The sequence below is a fragment of the Heterodontus francisci genome, chromosome 40, assembly GCF_036365525.1.
Source record: "Heterodontus francisci isolate sHetFra1 chromosome 40, sHetFra1.hap1, whole genome shotgun sequence".
Lineage (NCBI taxonomy): Eukaryota > Metazoa > Chordata > Chondrichthyes > Heterodontiformes > Heterodontidae > Heterodontus > Heterodontus francisci.
The window spans coordinates 40,827,376-40,850,035 of NC_090410.1; positions in this window are offsets into that span (position 1 = coordinate 40,827,376).

A 22,660-nucleotide genomic window follows, 5' to 3' on the forward strand; every position below is an offset into this window, starting at 1 on the left:
AGTGTCTGAGAGTGTCTGAGAGTGTCAGAGAGTGTCAGAGTGTGTCAGAGTGTGTCAGAGTGTGATAGAGTGTTATAGAGAGTGATAGACAGTGATAGAGAGTGATAGAGAGTGCCTGAGTGTGTCAGAGTGTGTCAGAGAGTGTCAGATAGTGTCAGAGATGGTCAGAGTGAGTCAGAGTGTGCCAGAGAGTGATAGAGAGTGATGGAGAGTGTCAGAGAGTTTCACAGAGTGATAGATAGTGTCAGAGAGTGATATAGAGTGATAGAGAGAGTCTGACAGTGTCTGAGAGTTACAGAGAGTGATAGAGAGTGGTGGAGAGTGTCTGAGAGTGTCAGAGCGTGACAGAGCGTGACTGAGAGTGTCAGAGAGTGTCTGACAGTGTCATAGAATGATGGAGAGTGAGAGAGAGTGTCTGAGAGTGTCAGAGATTGTCAGACAGTGTCAGAGAGTGATAGAAAGCGTCTGAGACTGTCTGAGATTATCTGAGAGTGTCAGAGAGTGTCAGAGTGTGATAGAAAGTGTCAGAGAGTGTCTGAGAGGTTCAGAGAGTGATATAAAGTGTCAGAGAGTGATAGAGAAATTCAGAGAGTGATCGAGAGTGTCTGAGAGTGTCTGTGAGTGACAGAGTATGTCAGAGAGTGACAGAGAGTGTCAGAGTGTGTCAGAGAGTATCAGAGAGTGTCAGTCTGTCAGAGAGCAACAGAGAGGTACAGAGAGTGATAGAGAGTGTCTGAGAGTGTCAGAAAGCATCAGAGTGTGTCAGAGAGTGATAGAGAGTGTCAGAGTGTGTCAGAGAGTGTCAGAGAGTGATATAGAGTGTCAGTGAGTGATAGAGAGTGTCTGAGAGTGTCAGAGATTCGTAGAGTGTCTGAGAGTGTCAGAGAGTGATAGAGAGTGTCAGAGAGTGATAAAAAGTGTCTGAGATTGTCAGAGTGTGTCAGAGAGTGTCAGAGAATGTCAGAGTGTGTCAGAGTTTGATAGAGAGAGAGAGAGAATGTCTGAGAGTGTCTGAAAGTGTCAGAGTGTGTCACAGAGTTATAGAGAGTGATAGAAAGTGTCAGAGAGTAATAGAGAGTGGCTGAGAGTGTCAGAGAGAGATCGAGAGTGTCTGAGAATTTCAGAGAATGTCAGAGTGTGATCGAGAGTGTCTGACAGTGATAGTGAGTGTCTGAGAGTCATAGAGAGTGTCGGAGAGTGTCAGAGACTGTCAGAGAGTGTCAGAGAGTTATAGAGAGTGTCCGAGAGTGTCAGAGAGTGATAGAGAGTGATGGAGTGTGATAGAGAGTGTCTTCGAGTGTCAGAGAGCGATAGAGAATGTCAGAGAGTGATCGAGAGTGTCTGAGAGTGTCTGTGAGTGACAGAGTATGTCAGAGAGTGATAGAGAGTGTCAGAGATAGTCAGGTGTGTGAGAGAGCGTGTCAGAGAGTGTCAGAGAGTGTCAGAGTGTGTCACAGAGTAACAGAGAGGGATAGAGAGTGATAGAGATTGTCTGAGAGTGTCAGAATGTGTCAGAGTGTGTCAGAGAGTGATAGAGAGTGATAGAGAGTGTCTGAGAGTGTCAGAGATTGTCAGAGTGTGTCAGAGAGTGATAGAGAGTGTCAGAGAGAGTCAGAGTGTGTCAGAGATTGATAGAGAGTGATAGAGAGTGTCTGAGAGTGTCTGAGAGTGTCAGAGAGTGTCTGAGAGTGTCAGAGAGTGTCAGAGTGTGTCAGAGTGTGATAGAGTGTTATAGAGATTGATAGACAGTGATAAAGAGTGATAGAGAGTGTCTGAGTGTGTCAGAGTGTGTAAGAGAGTTTCAGATAGTGTCAGAGATGGTCAGAGTGAGTCAGAGTGTGCCAGAGAGTGATAGAGAGTGATGGAGAGTGTCAGAGAGTGTCATAGAGTGATAGATAGTGTCAGAGAGTGATATAGAGTGATAGAGAGAGTCTGACAGTGTCTGAGAGAGCCAGAGAGTGTCTGAGAGTGTCAGAGAGTTTCTGACAGTGTCAGAGAATGATGGAGAGTGAGAGAGAGTGTCTGAGAGTGTCAGAGATTGTCAGACAGTGTCAGAGAGTGATAGAAAGTGTCTGAGACTGTCTGAGATTATCTGAGAGTGTCAGAGAGTGTCAGAGTGTGATAGAAAGTGTCAGAGAGTGTCTGAGAGGTTCAGAGAGTGATATAAAGTGTCAGAGAGTGATAGAGAAATTCAGAGAGTGATCGAGAGTGTCTGAGAGTGTCTGTGAGTGACAGAGTATGGCAGATAGTGATAGAGAGTGTCAGAGTGTGTCAGAGAGTGTCAGAGAGTGTCAGAGAGTGTCAGAGTGTGTCAGAGAGCAACAGAGAGGTATAGAGAGTGATAGAGAGTGTCTGAGAGTGTCAGAAAGCGTCAGAGTGTATCAGAGTGTGTCAGAGAGTGATAGAGAGTGTCAGAGTTTGTCAGAGAGTGTCGGAGAGTGATAGAGAGTGTCAGTGAGTGATAGAGAGTGTCTGAGAGTGTCAGAGATTGATAGAGAGTGTCTGAGAGTGTCAGAGAGTGATAGAGAGTGTCTGAGAGTGTCAGAGAATGTCAGATTGTGTCAGAGTGTGTCAGAGAGTGATGGAGAGTGATGGAGAGTGTCTAACAGTGTCAGAGAGTGTCAGAGTGTGTCAGAGAATGTCAGAGAGCGATAGAGTGTGTCAGAGAGTGTCAGAGAGTGATAGAGAGTGTCAGAGAGTGTCAGAGTGTGTCAGAGAGTGTCAGAGAGTGATAGAGAGTGTCAAAGAGAGTGTGAGTGTGTCAGAGAGTTTCAGAGAGTGAGAGAGAGTGCCTGAGAGTGTCTGAGAGAGACAGAGAGATTCTGAGAGTTTCAGTGAGTGTCAGAGAGTGATAGAGAGTGTCTGAGAGTGTCTGAGAGTGTCAGCGAGTGATAGACAGTGATAGAGAGTGTCTGAGAGTGTCTGAGAGTGTCAGCGAGTGATCGAGATTGATAGGGAGTTTCTGAGAATGTCAGAGAGTGTCAGAGAGTGATAGAGAGTGATAGAGAGTGTCTGAGAGTGTCAGAGAGTGATAGAGCGTGTCTGAGAGTGCCAGTGAGTGTCAGAGAGTGATAGAAAGTGTCTGAGAGTGTCAGCGAGTGATAGAGAGTGTCTGAGAGTGTCAGCAATTGTCAGAGTGTGTCAGAGAGTGATGGAGAGTGATAGAGAGTGCCTCAGAGTGTCTGAGAGTTTCAGAGAGTGTCAGAGTGTGTCAGAGTGTGATAGAGTGTTATAGAGAGTGATAGACAGTGATAGAGAGTGATAGAGAGTGATAGAGAGTGTCTGAGTGTGTCAGAGAGTGTCAGATAGTGTCAGATAGTGTCAGAGATGGTCAGAGTGAGTCAGAGTGTGCCAGAGAGTGATAGAGAGTGATGGAGAGTGTCAGAGAGTTTCATAGAGTGATAGATAGTGTCAGAGAGTGATATAGAGTGATGGAGAGAGTCTGACAGTGTCTGAGAGTTACAGAGAGTGATAGAGAGTGGTAGAGAGTGTCTGAGAGTGTCAGAGCGTGACAGAGCGTGTCTGAGAGTGTCAGAGAGTGTCTGACAGTGTCATAGAATGATGGAGAGTGAGAGTGAGTGTCTGAGAGTGTCAGAGATTGTCAGACAGTGTCAGAGAGTGATAGAAAGTGTCTGAGACTGTCTGAGATTATCTGAGAGTGTCAGAGAGTGTCAGAGTGTGATAGAAAGTGTCAGAGAGTGTCTGAGAGGTTCAGAGAGTGATATAAAGTGTCAGAGAGTGATAGAGAAATTCAGAGAGTGATCGAGAGAGTCTGAGTGCGTTTGTGAGTGACAGAGTTTGTCAGAGAGTGACAGAGAGTGTCAGAGTGTGTCAGAGAGTGTCAGAGAGTGTCAGAGAGTGTCAGAGTGTGTCAGAGAGCAACAGAGAGGTATAGAGAGTGATAGAGAGTGTCTGAGAGTGTCAGAAAGCGTCAGAGTGTGTTAGAGTGTGTCAGAGAGTGATAGAGATTGTCAGAGTGTGTCAGAGAGTGTCAGAGAGTGATATAGAGTGTCAGTGAGTGATGGAGAGTGTCTGAGAGTGTCAGAGATTGATAGAGAGTGTCTGAGAGTGTCAGAGAGTGATAGAGAGTGTCAGAGAGTGTCAGAGTGTGTCAGAGAGTGTCAGAGAGTGATAGAGAGTGTCAGAGAAAGTGTGAGTGTGTCAGAGAGTTTCAGAGAGTGAGAGAGAGTGTCTGAGAGTGTCTGAGAGAGACAGAGAGTTTCTGAGAGTTTCAGTGAGTGTCAGAGAGTGATAGAGAGTGTCTGAGAGTGTCTGAGAGTGTCAGCGAGTGATAGAGAGTGTCTGAGAGTGTCAGCGAGTGATCGAGATTGATAGGGAGTTTCTGAGAATGTCAGAGAGTGTCAGAGAGTGATAGAGAGTGATAGAGAGTGTCTGAGAGTGTCAGAGAGTGATAGAGCGTGTCTGAGAGTGCCAGTGTGTTTCAGAGAGTGATAGAGAGTGTCTGAGAGTGTCAGCGAGTGATAGAGAGTGTCTGAGAGTGTCAGAGATTGTCAGAGTGTGTCAGAGAGCGATGGAGAGTGATAGAGAGTGCCTCAGAGTGTCTGAGAGTGTCAGAGTGTGTCAGAGAGTGTCAGAGAGTGATCGAGAGTGTCAGATAGTGTCAGATAGTGTCGGAGATGGTCAGAGTGAGTCAGAGTGTGCCAGAGAGTGATAGAGAGTGATGGAGAGTGTCAGAGAGTTTCATAGAGTGATAGATAGTGTCAGAGAGTGATATAGAGTGATAGAGAGAGTCTGACAGTGTCTGAGAGTTACAGAGACTGATAGAGAGTGGTAGAGAGTGTCTGAGAGTGTCAGAGCGTGACAGAGCATGTCTGAGAGTGTCAGAGAGTGTCTGACAGTGTCATAGAATGATGGAGAGTGAGAGTGAGTGTCTGAGAGTGTCAGAGATTGTCAGACAGTGTCAGAGAGTGATAGAAAGTGTCTGAGACTGTCTGAGATTATCTGAGAGTGTCAGAGAGTGTCAGAGTGTGATAGAAAGTGTCAGAGCGTGTCTGAGAGGTTCAGAGAGTGATATAAAGTGTCAGAGAGTGATAGAGAAATTCAGAGAGTGATCGAGAGTGTCTGAGAGTGTCTGTGAGTGACAGAGTATGTCAGAGATTGACAGAGAGTGTCAGAGTGTGTCAGAGAGTGTCAGAGAGTGTCAGAGTGTGTCAGAGTGTGTCAGAGTGTGTCAGAGAGTGTCAGAGAGTGTCAGAGAGTGATATAGAGTGTCAGTGAGTGATAGAGAGTGTCTGAGAGTGTCAGAGATTGATAGAGAGTGTCTGAGAGTGTCAGAGAGTGATAGAGAGTGTCAGAGTGTGTCAGAGAGTGTCAGAGAGTGTCAGAGAGTGATATAGAGTGTCAGTGAGTGATAGAGAGTGTCAGAGATTGATAGAGAGTGTCTGAGAGTGTCAGAGATTGATAGAGAGTGTCAGAGAGTGATAAAAAGTGTCTGAGATTGTCAGAGTGTGTCAGACAGTGTCTGAAAGTGTCAGAGTGTGTCACAGAGTTATAGAGAGTGATAGAAAGTGTCAGAGAGTAATAGAGAGAGGCTGAGAGTGTCAGAGAGAGATCGAGAGTGTCTGAGAATTTCAGAGAATGTCAGAGTGTGATCGAGAGTGTCTGACAGTGATAGTGAGTGTCTGAGAGTCATAGAGAGTGTCGGAGAGTGTCAGAGACTGTCAGAGAGTGTCAGAGAGTTATAGAGAGTGTCCGAGAGTGTCAGAGAGTGATAGAGAGTTATAGAGTGTGATAGAGAGTGTCTTCGAGTGTCAGAGAGTGATAGAGAATGTCAGAGAGTGATCGAGAGTGTCTGAGAGTGTCTGTGAGTGACAGAGTATGTCAGAGAGTGATAGAGAGTGTCAGAGATAGTCAGGTGTGTGAGAGAGCGTGTCAGAGAGTGTCAGAGAGTGTCAGAGTGTGTCACAGAGTAACAGAGAGGGATAGAGAGTGATAGAGATTGTCTGAGAGTGTCAGAATGTGTCAGAGTGTGTCAGAGAGTGATAGAGAGTGATAGAGAGTGTCTGAGAGTGTCAGAGATTGTCAGAGTGTGTCAGAGAGTGATAGAGAGTGTCAGAGAGAGTCAGAGTGTGTCAGAGATTGATAGAGAGTGATAGAGAGTGTCTGAGAGTGTCTGAGAGTGTCAGAGAGTGTCAGAGTGTGTCAGAGTGTGATAGAGTGTTATAGAGAGTGATAGACAGTGATAGAGAGTGATAGAGAGTGTCTGAGTGTGTCAGAGTGTGTAAGAGAGTTTCAGATAGTGTCAGAGATGGTCAGAGTGAGTCAGAGTGTGCCAGAGAGTGATAGAGAGTGATGGAGAGTGTCAGAGAGTGTCATAGAGTGATAGATAGTGTCAGAGAGTGATATAGAGTGATAGAGAGAGTCTGACAGTGTATGAGAGAGCCAGAGAGTGTCTGAGAGTGTCAGAGAGTTTCTGACAGTGTCAGAGAATGATGGAGAGTGAGAGAGAGTGTCTGAGAGTGTCAGAGATTGTCAGACAGTGTCAGAGAGTGATAGAAAGTGTCTGAGACTGTCTGAGATTATCTGAGAGTGTCAGAGAGTGTCAGAGTGTGATAGAAAGTGTCAGAGAGTGTCTGAGAGGTTCAGAGAGTGATATAAAGTGTCAGAGAGTGTTAGAGAAATTCAGAGAGTGATCGAGAGTGTCTGAGAGTGTCTGTGAGTGACAGAGTATGGCAGAGAGTGTCAGAGAGTAACAGAGAGTGATAGAGAATGATAGAGAGTGTCAGAGAGTGTCAGACAGTGTCAGAGACAGTAAGAGTGTGTCAGAATTTGATAGAGAGAGAGAGAGTGTCTGAGAGTGTCTGAAAGTGTCAGAGTGTGTCATAGAGTTATAGAGAGTGATAGAAAGTGTCAGAGAGTAATAGAGAGTGGCTGAGAGTGTCAGAGAGAGATCGAGAGTGTCTGAGAATTTCAGAGAATGTCAGAGTGTGATAGAGAGTGTCTGACAGTGATAGTGAGTGTCTGAGAGTCATAGAGAGTGTCTGAGAGTGTCAGAGACTGTCAGAGAGTGTCAGAGAGTTATAGAGAGTGTCCGAGAGTGTCCGAGAGTGTCAGAGAGTGTCAGAGAGTGATAGAGAGTGATAGAGAGTGTATTCGAGTGTCAGAGAGTGATAGAGAATGTCAGAGAGTGATCGAGAGTGTCTGAGAGTGTCTGTGAGTGACAGAGTATGTCAGAGAGTGATAGAGAGTGTCAGAGAGTGATCGAGAGTGTCTGAGAGTGTCTGAGAGTGACAGAGAGTGTCTGAGGGTGTCAGTCAGTGTCAGAGAGTGATAGAGAGTTTCTGATACTGTCAGAGAGTGTCAGAGTGTGTCAGAGAACGTCAGAGAGCGATAGAGTGTGTCAGTGTGTGTCACAAAGTGTCAGAGAGTGTCAGAGAGTGATAGAGATTGTCAGAGAGTGTCAGAGTGTGTCAGAGAGTGTCAGAGAGTGATAGAGAGTGTCAGAGAGAGTGTGAGTGTGTCAGAGAGTTTCAGAGAGTGTCAGGGAGTGAGAGAGAGTGTCTGAGAGTGTCTGAGAGATACAGAGAGTGTCTGAGAGTTTCAGTGTGTGTCGGAGAGTGATAGAGAGTGTCTGAGAGTGTCTGAGTGTGTCAGAGAGTGATAGAGTGTGAAATAGAGTGTCTGAGAGTGTCTGGGAGTGTCAGCGAGTGATAGAGAGTGATGGATAGTTTCTGAGAATGTCAGAGAGTGTCAGAGAGTGATAGAGAGTGATAGAGAGTGTCTGAGAGTGTCAGAGAGTGACAGCGCGTGTCTGAGAGTGTCAGTGAGTGTCAGAGAGTGCTTAGAGAGTGTCTGAGAGTGTCTGAGAGTGTCAGAGATTGTCAGAGTGTGTCAGAGAGTGATAGAGAGTGATAGAGAGTGTCTGAAAGTGTCTGAGCGTGTCAGAGTGTGTCAGAGAGTGTCAGTGGGTGATAGAGAGTGTCAGAGAGTGGTAGAGAGTGTCTGAGAGTGTCAGAGAGTGATAGAGAGTGATGGAGAGTGTCAGAGATGGTCAGAGTGAGTCAGAGTGTGCCAGAGAGGGATAGAGAGTGATGGAGAGTGTCAGAGAGTTTCATAGAGTGATAGATAGTGTCAGAGAGTGATATAGAGTGATAGAGAGAGTCTGACAGTGTCTGAGAGAGTCAGAGAGTGTCTGAGAGTGTCAGAGAGTTTCTGACAGTGTCAGAGAATGATGGAGAGTGAGAGAGAGTGTCTGAGAGTGTCAGAGATTGTCAGACAGTGTCAGAGAGTGATAGAAAGTGTCTGAGACTGTCTGTGATTATCTGAGAGTGTCAGCGAGTGTCAGAGTGTGATAGAAAGTGTCAGAGAGTGTCTGAAAGGTTCAGAGAGTGATATAAAGTGTCAGAGAGTGATAGAGAAATTCAGAGAGTGATCGAGAGTGTCTGAGAGTGTCAGAGAGTGTCAGAGACAGTCAGAGTGTGTCAGACAGTAACAGAGAGTGATAGAGAGTGATAGAGAGTGTCAGAGAGTGTCAGAGAGTGTCAGAGACAGTCAGAGTGTGTCAGAATTTGATAGAGAGAGAGAGAGAGTGTCTGAGAGTGTCTGAAAGTGTCAGAGTGTGTCACAGAGTTATAGAGAGTGATAGAAAGTGTCAGAGAGTAATAGAGAGTGGCTGAGAGTGTCAGAGAGAGATCGAGAGTGTCTGAGAATTTCAGAGAATGTCAGAGTGTGATCGAGAGTGTCTGACAGTGATAGTGAGTGTCCGAGAGTCATAGAGAGTGTCTGAGAGTGTCAGAGACTGTCAGAGAGTGTCCGAGAGTGTCAGAGAGTGTCAGAGAGTGATAGAGAGTGATAGAGAGTGTCTTCGAGTGTCAGAGAGTGATAGAGAATGTCAGAGAGTGATCGAGAGTGTCTGAGAGTGTCTGTGAGTGACAGAGTATGTCAGAGAGTGATAGAGAGTGTCAGAGAGTGATCGAGAGTGTCTGAGAGTGTCTGAGAGTGACAGAGAGTGTCTGAGGGTGTCAGTCAGTGTCAGAGAGTGATAGAGATTTTCAGAGAGTGTCAGAGTGTGTCACAGAGTGTCAGAGAGTGATAGAGAGTGTCAGAGAGAGTGTGAGTGTGTCAGAGAGTTTCAGAGAGTGTCAGGGAGTGAGAGAGAGTGTCTGAGAGTGTCTGAGAGATACAGAGAGTGTCTGAGAGTTTCAGTGTGTGTCGGAGAGTGATAGAGAGTGTCTGAGAGCGTCTGAGTGTCTCAGAGAGTGATAGAGTGTGAAATAGAGTGTCTGAGAGTGTCTGGGAGTGTCACCGAGTGATAGAGAGTGATGGATAGTTTCTGAGAATGTCAGAGAGTGTCAGAGAGTGATAGAGAGTGTCTGAGAGTGTCAGAGAGTGACAGCGCGTGTCTGAGAGTGTCAGTGAGTGTTAGAGAGTGTTTAGAGAGTGTCTGAGAGTGTCAGAGATTGTCAGAGTGTGTCAGAGAGTGATAGAGAGTGATAGAGAGTGTCTGAAAGTGTCTGAGCGTGTCAGAGTGTGTCAGAGAGTGTCAGTGGGTGATAGAGAGTGTCAGAGTGTGGTAGAGAGTGTCTGAGAGTGTCAGAAAGTGATAGAGAGTGTCAGAGAGTGATAGAGTGTGTCAGAGAGTGTCAGAGACAGTCAGAGTGCGTCAGAGAGTGATAGAGAGTGATAGAGAGTGACTGAGAGTGTCAGAGAGTGTCACAGTGTGTCAGATAGTGTCAGAGAGTGATAGAGAGTGATAGAGAGTGATAGAGAGTGATAGAGAGTGTCTGAGTCTGTCAGAGTGTGTCAGAGAGTGTCAGATAGTGTCAGAGAGGGTCAGAATGAGTCAGAGTGTGCCAGAGAGTGATAGAGAGTGATGGAGAGTGATGGAGAGTGATGGAGAGTGTCAGAGAGTTTCATAGAGTAATAGAAAGTGTCAGAGTGTGATATAGACTGATAGAGTGTGTCTGAGACAGTCAGAGTGCGTCAGAGAGTGATAGAGAGTGATAGAGAGTGACTGAGAGTGTCAGAGAGTGTCACAGTGTGTCAGATAGTGTCAGAGAGTGATAGAGAGTGATAGAGAGTGATAGAGAGTGTCTGAGACTGTCAGAGTGTGTCAGAGAGTGTCAGATAGTGTCAGAGAGGGTCAGAGTGAGTCAGAGTGTGCCAGAGAGTGATAGAGAGTGATGGAGAGTGATGGAGAGTGTCAGAGAGTTTCATAGAGTGATAGAAAGTGTCAGAGTGTGATATAGAGTGATAGAGAGTGTCTGAGAGTGTCTGAGAGAGTCAGAGAGTGTCTGAGAGTGCCGGAAAGTGTCTGACAGTTTCAGAGAGTGATGGAGAGTGAAAGAGAGTGTCATAGAGAATCTGAGTGTGTTAGGGAGTGATAGGGAGTGTCATAGAGGGATAGAGAGTGAAAGAGAGTGTCTGACAGCGTCAGAGATTGTCAGACAGTGTCAGAGAGTGATAGGAAGTGTCTGAGACTGTCTGAGATTATCTGAGAGTGTCAGAGAGTGTCAGAGTGTGATAGAAAGTGTCAGAGAGTGTCTGAGAGGTTCAGAGAGTGATATGAAGTGTCAGAGAGATCTGAGAGAGTCAGAGAGAGTCAGAGAGAATCCGAGAGTGTCAGAGAGTGATAGAGAGTGATAGAGAGTGATAGAGAGTGATAGAGTGTGATAGAGAGTGTCTTTGAGTGTCAGAGAGTGTCAGAGAGTGATATAGAATGTCAGAGAGTGATCGAGAGTGTCTGAGAGTGTCTGTGAGTGACAGAGTATGTCAGAGAGTGATAGAGAGTGTCAGAGATTGTCAGAGTGTGTCAGAGAGTGTCAGAGAGTGTCAGAGTGAGTCAGAGAGTAACAGAGAGGGATAGAGAGTGATAGAGATTGTCTGAGAGTGTCAGAAAACGTCAGAGTGTGTCAGAGAGCGATAGAGAGTGTCAAAGAGTGTCAGAGCGTGTCAGAGTGTGTCAGAGAGTGATAGAGAGTGTCAGTGAGTGATAGAGAGTGTCTGAGAGTGTCAGAGATTGATAGAGAGTGTCAGAGTGTGTCAGAGAGTGTCAGAGAATGTCAGAGTGTGTCAGAGAGTATCAGAGAGTGATAGAGAGTGTTAGAGAGTGTCAGAGATTGTCAGAGACTGTCAGAGTGTGATAGAGAGTGTCAGTGAGTGATAGAGAGTGTCTGAGAGTGTCAGAGTTTGATAGAGAGTGATAGAGAGTGTCGGAGTGTGTCAGAGAGTGATAGAGAGTGTCTGAGAGTTTCAGAGAATGTCAGATAGTGATAGAGAGTGTCTGAGAGTGTCTGAGAGATACAGAGAGTGTCTGAGAGTTTCAGTGAGTGTCGGAGAGTGATAGAGAGTGTCTGAGAGTGTCTGAGAGTGTCAGCGAGTGATAGAGTGTGAAAGAGAGTGTCTGAGAGTGTCTGGGAGTGTCAGCGAGTGATAGAGTATGATGGATAGTTTCTGAGAATGTCAGAGAGTGTCAGAGAGTGATAGAGAGTGATAGAGAGTGTCTGAGAGTGTCAGAGAGTGACAACGCGTGTCTGAGAGTGTCAGTGAGTATCAGAGAGTGTTTAGAGAGTGTCTGAGAGTGTCTGAGAGTGTCAGAGATTGTCAGAGTGTGTCAGAGAGTGATAGAGAGTGATAGAGAGTGTCTGAAAGTGTCTGAGCGTGTCAGAGTGTGTCGGTGGGTGATAGAGAGTGTCAGAGAGTGGTAGAGAGTGTCTGAGAGTGTCAGAAAGTGATAGAGAGTGTCAGAGAGTGATAGCGAGTGTCAGAGAGTGTCAGAGACAGTCAGAGTGCGTCAGAGAGTGATAGAGAGTGATAGAGAGTGACTGAGAGTGTCAGAGAGTGTCACAGTGTGTCAGATAGTGTCAGAGAGTGATAGAGAGTGATAGAGAGTGATAGAGAGTGTCTGAGTCTGTCAGAGTGTGTCAGAGAGTGTCAGATAGTGTCAGAGAGGGTCAGAGTGTGCCAGAGAGTGATAGAGAGTGATGGAGAGTGATGGAGAGTGTCAGAGAGTTTCATAGAGTGATAGAAAGTGTCAGAGTGTGATATAGAGTGATAGAGAGTGTCTGAGAGTGTCTGAGAGAGTCAGAGAGTGTCTGAGAGTGCCGCAAAGTGTCTGACAGTTTCAGAGAGTGATGGAGAGTGAAAGAGAGTGTCATAGAGAATCTGAGAGTGTTAGGGAGTGATAGGGAGTGTCATAGAGGGATAGAGAGTGAAAGAGAGTGTCTGACAGCGTCAGAGATTGTCAGACAGTGTCAGAGAGTGATAGGAAGTGTCTGAGACTGTCTGAGATTATCTGAGAGTGTCAGAGAGTGTCATAGTGTGATAGAAAGTGTCAGAGAGTGTCTGAGAGGTTCAGAGAGTGATATAAAGTGTCAGAGAGTGTCTGAGAGAGTCAGAGAGAGTCAGAGAGTGTCAGAGAGTGACAGAGAGTGTCCGAGAGTGTCAAGAGTGATAGAGAGTGATAGAGTGTGATAGAGAGTGTCTTTGAGTGTCTTTGAGTGTCAGAGAGTGTCTGAGAGTGTCTGTGAGTGACAGAGTATGTCAGAGAGTGTCAGAGAGTGTCAGAGAGTGTCAGAGTGAGTCAGAGAGTAACAGAGAGGGATAGAGAGTGATGGAGAGTGTCTGAGAGTGTCAGAAAATGTCCGAGTGTGTCAGAGAGTGATAGAGAGTGTCTGAGAGTGTCAGAGTGTGTCAGAGAGTGTCAGAAAGTGATAGAAAGCGTCAGAGAGTGTCTGAGAGGTTCAGAGAGTGATATGAAGTGTCAGAGAGTGTCTGAGAGAGTCAGAGAGAGTCAGAGAGAGTCAGAGAGTGTCAGAGAGTGTCAGAGAGTGACAGAGAGTGACAGAGAGTGTCCGAGAGTGTCAGAGAGTCATAGAGAGTGATAGAGTGTGATAGAGAGTGTCTTTGAGTGTCAGAGAGTGTCAGAGAGTGATATAGAATGTCAGAGAGTGATCGAGAGTGTCTGAGAGTGTCTGTGAGTGACAGAGTATGTCAGAGAGTGATAGAGAGTGTCAGAGATTGTCAGAGTGTGTCAGAGATTGTCAGAGAGTGTCAGAGAGTGTCAGAGTGAGTCAGAGAGTAACAGAGAGGGATAGAGAGTGATAGAGAGTGTCTGAGAGTGTCAGAAAACGTCAGAGTGTGTCAGAGAGCGATAGAGAGTGTCAAAGAGTGTCAGAGCGTGTCAGAGTGTGTCAGAGAGTGATAGAGAGTGTCAGTGAGTGATAGAGAGTGTCTGAGAGTGTCAGAGATTGATAGAGAGTGTCAGAGTGTGTCAGAGAGTGTCAGAGAATGTCAGAGTGTGTCAGAGATTATCAGAGAGTGATAGAGAGTGTTAGAGAGTGTCAGAGATTGTCAGAGATTGTCAGAGACTGTCAGAGTGTGATAGAGAGTGTCTGAGAGTGTCAGAGTTTGATAGAGAGTGATAGAGAGTGTCGGAGTGTGTCAGAGAGTGATAGAGAGTGTCTGAGAGTTTCAGAGAATGTCAGAGAGTGATAGAGAGTGTCTGAGAGTGTCTGAGAGATACAGAGAGTGTCTGAGAGTTTCAGTGAGTGTCGGAGAGTGATAGAGAGTGTCTGAGAGTGTCTGAGAGTGTCAGCGAGTGATAGAGTGTGAAAGAGAGTGTCTGAGAGTGTCTGGGAGTGTCAGCGAGTGATAGAGAGTGATGGATATTTTCTGAGAATGTCAGAGAGTGTCAGAGAGTGATAGAGAGTGATAGAGAGTGTCTGAGAGTGTCAGAGAGTGACAGCGCGTGTCTGAGAGTGTCAGTGAGTATCAGAGAGTGTTTAGAGAGTGTCTGAGAGTGTCTGAGAGTGTCAGAGATTGTCAGAGTGTGTCAGAGAGTGATAGAGAGTGTCTGAAAGTGTCTGAGCGTGTCAGCGTGTGTCAGAGAGTGTCAGTGGGTGATAGAGAGTGTCAGAGAGTGGTAGAGAGTGTCTGAGAGTGTCAGAAAGTGATAGAGAGAGTCAGAGAGTGATAGAGAGTGTCAGAGAGTGTCAGAGACAGTCAGAGTGCGTCAGAGAGTGATAGAGAGTGATAGAGAGTGACTGAGAGTGTCAGAGAGTGTCACAGTGTGTCAGATAGTGTCAGAGAGTGATAGAGAGTGATAGAGATTGATAGAGAGTGTCTGAGTCTGTCAGAGTGTGTCAGAGAGTGTCAGATAGTGTCAGAGAGGGTCAGAGTGTGCCAGAGAGTGATAGAGAGTGATGGAGAGTGATGGAGAGTGTCAGAGAGTTTCATAGAGTGATAGAAAGTGTCAGAGTGTGATATAGAGTGATAGAGAGTGTCTGAGAGTGTCTGAGAGAGTCAGAGAGTGTCTGAGAGTGCCGCAAAGTGTCTGACAGTTTCAGAGAGTGATGGAGAGTGAAAGAGAGTGTCATAGAGAATCTGAGAGTGTTAGGGAGTGATAGGGAGTGTCATAGAGGGATAGAGAGTGAAAGAGAGTGTCTGACAGCGTCAGAGATTGTCAGACAGTGTCAGAGAATGATAGGAAGTGTCTGAGACTGTCCGAGATTATCTGAGAGTGTCAGAGAGTGTCAGAGTGTGATAGAAAGTGTCAGAGAGTGTCTGAGAGGTTCAGAGAGTGATATAAAGTGTCAGAGAGTGTCTGAGAGAGTCAGAGAGAGTCAGAGAGTGTCAGAGAGTGACAGAGAGTGTCCGAGAGTGTCAGAGAGTGATAGAGAGTGATAGAGTCTGATAGAGAGTGTCTTTGAGTGTCAGAGAGTGTCAGAGAGAGATAGAGAATGTCAGAGAGTGATCGAGAGTGTCTGAGAGTGTCTGTGAGTGACAGAGTATGTCAGAGAGTGTCAGAGAGTGTCAGAGTGAGTCAGAGAGTAACAGAGAGGGATAGAGAGTGATAGAGAGTGTCTGAGAGTGTCAGAAAATGTCAGAGTGTGTCAGAGAGTGATAGAGAGTGTCTGAGAGTGTCAGAGTGTGTCAGAGAGTGTCAGAGAGTGATAGAAAGTGTCAGAGAGTGTCTGAGAGGTTCAGAGAGTGATATGAAGTGTCAGAGAGTGTCTGAGAGAGTCAGAGAGAGTCAGAGAGAGTCAGAGAGTGTCAGAGAGTGACAGAGTGTGTCCGAGAGTGTCAGAGAGTGATAGAGAGTGATAGAGTGTGATAGAGAGTGTCTTTGAGTGTCAGAGAGTGTCAGAGAGTGATATAGAATGTCAGAGAGTGATCGAGAGTGTCTGAGAGTGTCTGTGAGTGACAGAGTATGTCAGAGAGTGATAGAGAGTGTCAGAGATTGTCAGAGTGTGTCAGAGAGTGTCAGAGAGTGTCAGAGAGTGTCAGAGTGAGTCAGAGAGTAACAGAGAGGGATAGAGAGTGATAGAGAGTGTCTGAGAGTGTCAGAAAACGTCAGAGTGTGTCAGAGAGTGATAGAGAGTGTCAAAAAGTGTCAGAGCGTGTCAGAGTGTGTCAGAGAGTGACAGAGAGTGTCAGTGAGTGATAGAGAGTGTCTGAGAGTGTCAGAGATTGATAGAGAGTGTCAGAGTGTGTCAGAGAGTGTCAGAGAATGTCAGAGTGTGTCAGAGAGTATCAGAGAGTGATAGAGAGTGTCTGAGAGTGTCAGAGATTGATAGAGAGTGTCAGAGTGTGTCAGAGAGTGATAGAGAGTGATAGAGTGTGATAGAGAGTGTCAGTGAGTGATAGAGAGTGTCTGAGAGTGTCAGAGTTTGATAGAGAGTGATAGAGAGTGTCGGAGTGTGTCAGAGAGTGATAGAGAGTGTCTGAGAGTTTCAGAGAATGTCAGAGAGTGATAGAGAGTGTCTGAGAGTGTCTGAGAGATACAGAGAGTGTCTGAGAGTTTCAGTGAGTGTCGGAGAGTGATAGAGAGTGTCTGAGAGTGTCTGAGAGTGTCAGCGAGTGATAGAGTGTGAAAGAGAGTGTCTGAGAGTGTCTGGGAGTGTCAGCGAGTGATAGAGAGTGATGGATAGTTTCTGAGAATGTCAGAGAGTGATAGAGAGTGATAGAGAGTGTCTGAGAGTGTCAGAGAGTGACAGCGCGTGTCTGAGAGTGTCAGTGAGTATCAGAGAGTGTTTAGAGAGTGTCTGAGAGTGTCTGAGAGTGTCAGAGATTGTCAGAGTGTGTCAGAGAGTGATAGAGAGTGATAGAGAGTGTCTGAAAGTGTCTGAGCGTGTCAGAGTGTGTCAGAGAGTGTCAGTGGGTGATAGAGAGTGTCAGAGAGTGGTAGAGAGTGTCTGAGAGTGTCAGAAAGTGATAGAGAGTGTCAGAGAGTGATAGAGAGTGTCAGAGAGTGTCAGAAAGTGATAGAGAGTGTCAGAGAGTGTCAGAGACAGTCAGAGTGTGTCAGAGAGTGATAGAGAGTGATAGAGAGTGTCTGAGAGTGTCAGAGAGTGTCAGAGTGTGTCAGAGAGTGATACAGAGTGATTGAGAGTGATAGACAGTGATAGAGAGTGATAGAGAGTGATAGAGAGTGTCTGAGTGTGTCAGAGAGTGTCAGATAGTGTCAGAGAGGGTCAGAGTGAGTCAGAGTGTGCCAGAGAGTGATAGAGAGTGATGGATAGTGTCAGAGTATTTCACAGAGTCATAGATAGTGTCAGAGAGTGATATAGAGTGATAGAGAGTGTCTGAGAGTGTCTGAGAGAGTCAGAGAGTGTCTGAGAGTGTCAGAGAGTGTCTGACAGTGTAAGAGAGTGATGGAGAGTGAAAGAGAGTGTCATAGAGAATCTGAGAGTGTTAGGGAGTGATAGGGAGTGTCATGGAGGGATAGAGAGTGAAAGAGAGTGTCTGAGAGTGTCAGAGGTTGTCAGAAAGTGTCAGAGAGTGATAGAAAGTGTCTGAGACTGTCTGAGATTATCTGAGAGTGTCAGAGAGTGTCAGAGTGTGATAGAAAGTGTCAGAGAGTGTCTGAGAGGTTCAGAGAGTGATATAAAGTGTCAGAGAGTGTCTGAGAGAGTCAGAGAGAGTCAGAGAGTGCAGAGAGTGATAGAGAGTGTCCGAGAGTGTCAAAGAGTGATAGAGATTGATAGAGTGTGATAGAGAGTGTCTTTGAGTGTCAGTGAGTGTCAGAGAGTGATAGAGAATGTCAGAGAGTGATCGAGAGTGTCTGAGAGTGTTTGTGACTGACAGAGTATGTCAGAGAGTGATCGAGAGTGTCAGAGATTGTCAGAGTGTGTCTGAGAGTGTCAGAGAGTGATAGAGAGTGTCAGTGAGTGATAGAGAGTGTCTGAGAAAGTCAGAGATTGATGGAGAGTGTCTGAGAGTGTCAGAGAGTGATAGAGAGTTTCAGAGAGTGATAGAAAGTGTCAGAAAGTGTCTGAGAGTGATAGAGAGTGATAGAGAGTGTCTGAGAGTGTCAGAGAGTGATAGAGAGTGTCAGAGAGTGATAGAAAGTGTCAGATATTGTCAGAGACTGTCAGAGAGTGAGAGAGAGTGTCTGAGAGTGTCAGAAAGTGTCAGAGTGTGTCAGAGAGTGATAGAGAGTGATAGAAAGTGTCAGAGAGTGATATCGAGTGTCTGAGAGTGACAGAGAGTGATAGAGAGTGTCTGAGAGTTTCAGAGAATGTCAGAGAATGATAGAGAGTGTCTGAGAGTGTCAGAGACTGTCAGAGAGTGTCAGAGAGTGATAGAGAGTGTCCGAGAGTGTCAGAGAGTGATAGAGAGTGATAGAGAGTGATAGAGTGTGATAGAGAGTGTCTTTGAGTGTCAGAGAGTGATAGAGAGTGATAGAGAGTGTCTGAGAGTGTCTGAGAGTGTCAGAGAGTGTCTGAGAGTGTCTGAGAGTGTCAGAGAGTGATAGCGCTTGTCAGAGAGTGATAGAGAGTGATAGAGAGTGTCAGAGAGTGATAGAGAGTGTCTGAGAGTGTCTGAGAGTGTCAGAGAGTGTCAGAGAGTGTCTCAGAGTGTCTGAGAGTGTCTGAGAGTGTCAGAGAGTGTCAGAGAGTGATAGAGCTTGTCAGAGAGTGATCGAGAGTGTCAGAGAGTGTCAGAGAGTGATAGAGAGTGACTGAGAGTGTCAGAGAGTGATAGAGAGTGTCAGAGAGTGTCAGAGAGTGTTAGAGACTGTCTGAGAGTGTCAGAGAGTGTCAGAGAGTGATAGAGAGTGATATAGAGTGTCAGAGAGGGTCTGAGAGTTTCAGAGAGTGTCAGAGAGTGATAGAGACAGTCAGAGAGAGTCTGAGAGTGTCAGGGAGAGTCTGAGAGTGTCAGAGAGTGTCAGAGAGTGTCAGAGAGTGATAGAGAGTGCCAGAGAGTGCCGGAGAGTGTATGAGTGCATCTGAGAGTGTCTGAATATGTCAGAGAGTGTCAGAGAGTCATAGAGAGTGTCAGAGAGTGTCTGAGATTGTCAGAGAGTGTCAGAGAGTGATGGAGAGTGTCAGTGAGTGTCAGCGAGTGTCAGAGTGTATCAGAGAGTGTCAGAGAGTGTCAGAGATTGATCGAGAGTGGTAGAGAGTGTCTGAGAGTGTCGGAAAATGTCAGAGAGTGTCAGAGAGTTTTGGAGAGTGTCAGAGAGTGTCAGAGAGAGTCAGAGAGTGTCAGAGAGTGATAGAGACTGCCAGAGAGTGCCGGAGAGTGCCGGAGAGTGTATGAGTGCATCTGAGAGTGTCTGAATATGTCAGAGAGTGTCAGAGAGTCATAGAGAGTGTCAGAGAGTGTCTGAGATTGTCAGAGAGTGTCAGAGAGTGATGGAGAGTGTCAGTGAGTGTCAGCGAGCGTCAGAGTGTATCAGAGAGTGTCAGAGAGTGTCAGAGATTGATCGAGAGTGGTAGAGAGTGTCTGAGAGAGTCTGAGAGTGTCAGAGAGTGTCTGACAGTGTCAGAGAGTGATAGAGAGTGTCTGAGCGTGATAAAGTGTGTCTGAGAGTGTCAGAGACTGTCAGAGAGTGTCAGAGAGTGATAGAGAGTGTCCGAGAGTGTCAGAGAGTGATAGAGAGTGATAGAGTGTGATAGAGACTGTCTTTGAGTGTCAGAGAGTGATATAGAGTGTCTGAGAGTGTCAGAGAGTGTCTGAGAGTGTCTGAGAGTGTCTGAGAGTGTCTGAGAGTGTCTGAGAGTGTCAGAGAGTGTCAGAGAGTGATAGAGCTTGTCAGAGAGTGATAGAGAGTGATAGAGAGTGTCAGAGAGTGATAGAGAGTGTCTGAGAGTGTCAGAGAGTGTCAGAGAGTGTCTGAGAGTATCTGAGAGTGTCTGAGAGTGTCAGAGAGTGTCAGAGAGTGATAGAGCTTGTCAGAGAGTGATAGAGAGTGTCAGAGAGTGTCAGAGAGTGATAGAGAGTGCCAGAGAGTGTCAGAGAGTGATAGAGAGTGTCAGAGAGTGTCAGAGAGTGTTAGAGACTGTCTGAGAGTGTCAGAGAGTGTCAGAGAGTGATAGAGAGTGATATAGAGTGTCAGAGAGGGTCTGAGAGTTTCAGAGAGTGTCAGAGAGTGATAGAGACAGTCAGAGACAGTCTGAGAGTGTCAGGGAGAGTCTGAGAGTGTCAGAGAGTGTCAGAGAGTGTCAGAGAGTGATAGAGAGTGCCAGAGAGTGCCGGAGAGTGCCGGAGAGTGTATGAGTGCGTCTGAGAGTGTCTGAATATGTCAGAGAGTGTCAGAGAGTCATAGAGAGTGTCAGAGAGTGTCTGAGATTGTCAGAGAGTGTCAGAGAGTGATGGAGAGTGTCAGTGAGTGTCAGCGAGTGTCAGAGTGTATCAGAGAGTGTCAGAGATTGATCGAGAGTGGTAGAGAGTGTCTGAGAGTGTCGGAAAATGTCAGAGAGTGTCAGAGAGTGATGGAGATTGTCAGAGAGTGTCAGAGAGAGTCAGAGTGGCCAGAGAGTGATAGAGAGTGTCAGAGAGTGATATAGAGTGATAGAGAGTGTCTGAGAGTGTCTGAGAGAGTCTGAGAGTGTCAGAGAGTGTCTGACAGTGTCAGAGAGTGATAGAAAGTGTCTGAGACTGTCTGAGATTATCTGAGAGTGTCAGAGAGTGTCAGAGTGTGATAGAAAGTGTCAGCGAGAGTCTGAGAGATTCAGAGAGTGATAGAGAGCGTCTCAGAGTGTTAGGGAGTGATAGGGAGTGTCATAGAGGGATAGCGAGCGAAATAGAGTGTCTGAGAGGGACAGAGATTGTCAGACAGTGTCAGAGAGTGATAGAAAGTGGCTGAGACTGTCTGAGATTATCTGAGAGTGCCAGAGAGTGTCAGAGTGTGATAGAAAGTGTCAGCGAGTGTCTGAGAGATTCAGAGAGTGATAGAGAGAGTCTGAGAGTGTCTGAGAGAGTCTGAGAGTGTCAGAGAGTGATGGAGAGTGATGGAGAGTGAAAGAGATTTTCATAGAGATTCTGAGAGTGTTAGGGAGTGATAGGGAGTGTCATAGAGGGATAGAGAGTGAAAGTGAGTGTCTGAGAGTGTCAGAGATTGTCAGACAGTGTCAGATAGTGATAGAAAGTGTCTGAGACTGTCTGAGAGTCTCTGAGAGTGTCAGCGAGTGATATAAAGTGTCAGAGAGTGTCTGAGAGTGTCAGAGAGTGATATAAAGTGTCTGAGAGTGTCTGGGAGTGTCAGAGAGTGTCAAACAGTGCCAGAGAGTGATATAAAGTGACAGAGAGTGTCTGAGAGTGTCAGAGAGTGACAGAAAGTGTCAGAGAGTGTATGAGAGGGTCTGAGAGAGTCAGAGAGTGTCTGAGAGTGTCAGAGAGTGCTAGACAGTGTCAGACAGTGTCAGAGAGTGATATAGAGTGCCTGAGAGTGATAGAGAGTGACAGAGAGTGGCAGAGAATGGTAGAGAGTGTCAGAGAGTGATAGAGAGTGTCAGTGTGTGTCAGAGAGTGATAGAGATTGACAGAGAGTGTCAGAGAGTGACAGAAAGTGTCAGAGTGTGATAGAGAGTGTCAGAGAGTGATAGAGAGTGCCAGAGAGTGTCTGAGAGTGTCTGAGAGTGTCTGAGATAGTCTGAGATAGTCTGAGAGTGTCGGAAAGTGATACAAAGTTTCAGAGAGTGCCTGCGAGTGTCAGAGAGTTTCAGAGAGTGCCTGAGAGTGTCAGTGTGTGTCAGGCAGAGTCAGAAAGTGATATAGAGTGTCAGAGAGTGATAGAGAGTGTCAGAGAGTGTCAGAGAGTGATAGAGAGAGTCAGAGAGAGTCTGAGAGTGTCAGGGAGAGTCTGAGAGTGTCAGAGAGTGATAGAGAGTGCCAGAGAGTGATGGAGATTGCCAGAGAGTGCCAGAGAGTGTATGAGTGTGTCTGAGAGTGTCTGAAAGTGTCAGAGAGTGTCAGAGAGTCATAGAGAGTGTCAGAGAGTGTCTGAGATTGTCAGACGGTGTCAGAGAGTGATGGTGAGTGGTAGAGAGTGTCAGAGAGTGTCAGTGAGTGTCAGAGTTTATCAGAGAGTGTCAGCGAGTGTCAGAGATTGATGGGGAGTGGTAGAGAGTGTCTGAGAGTGTCGGAAAGTGTCAGAGAGTTTCAGAGAGTGATAGATAGTGTCAGAGAGTGTCAGTGAGTGTCAGAGTTTATCAGAGAGTGTCAGCGAGTGTCAGAGATTGATGGAGAGTGGTAGAGAGCGTCTGAGAGTGTCGGAAAGTGTCAGAGAGTGTCAGAGAGTGATAGAGAGTGTCAGAGTGTGTCAGAGAGAGTCAGAGTGTGCCAGAGAGTGATAGAGAGTGATAGAGAGTGTCAGACAGTTTCATAGAGTGATAGATAGTGTCAGAGAGTGTCAGAGAGTGATATCGAGTGATAGAGAGTGTCTGAGAGAGTCTGAGAGTGTCCGAGAGTGTCTGAGAGTGTCAGAGAGTGTCTGACAGTGTCAGAGATTGATGGAGAGTGAAACAGAGTGTCATAGAGAATCTGAGATTGTTAGGGACTGATAGGGAGTGTCATAGAGGGATAGCGAGTGAATGAGAGTGTCTGAGAGTGTCAGAGATTGTCAGACAGTGTCAGAGAGTGATAGGAAGTGTCTGAGACTGTCTGAGAGTGTCTGAGAGTGTCAGAGAGTGTCAGAGTGTGATATAAATTGTCAGAGAGTGTCTGAGAGCTTCAGAGAGTGAAAGAAAGTGTCACAGAGTGTCTGAGGGAGTCAGAGAGAGCCAGAGAGTGTCAGAGAGTGATGGAGAGTGTCTTTGAGAGTCCTTGAGTGTCAGAGAGTGATAGAGAATGTCAGAGAGTGATCGAGAGTGTCTGAGAGTGTCTGTGAGTGACGGAGTGTTTCAGAGAGTGATAGAGAGTGTCAGAGATTGTCAGAGAATGTCAGAGAGTGTCAGAGTGTGTCAGAGAGTAACAGAGAGTGATAGAGAGTGATAGAGTGTCTGAGTGTGTCAGAATGTGTCAGAGAGTGATAGAGAGTGTCAGTGGGTGACAGAGAGTGTCTGAGAGTGTCAGAGATTGATAGAGAGTGTCAGAGAGTGTCAGAGAGTGTCAGAGAGTGATAGAGAGCGATAGAGAGTGTCTGAGAGTGATAGAGAGTGTCTGAGACTGTCTGAGAGTGTCAGAGACTGTCAGAGTGTGTCAGAGTGATGGAGAGTGATAGAGAGTGTCTGAGAGTGCCAGAGAGTGTCAGAGTGCGCCAGAGAGTGATAGAGAGTGATAGTGAGTGTCAGAGAGTGTCAAAGAGTGATAGACAGTGTCAGAGTGTGTCAGAGAGTGATAGAGAGTGATAGAGAGTGTCTGAGAGTGTCTGAGAGTATCTGAGATAGTCTGAGAGTGTCTGAGAGTGTCTGAGAGCGTCTGAGAGTGATGGAGAGTGAAAGAGATTGTCATAGGGAATCTGAGAGTGTAA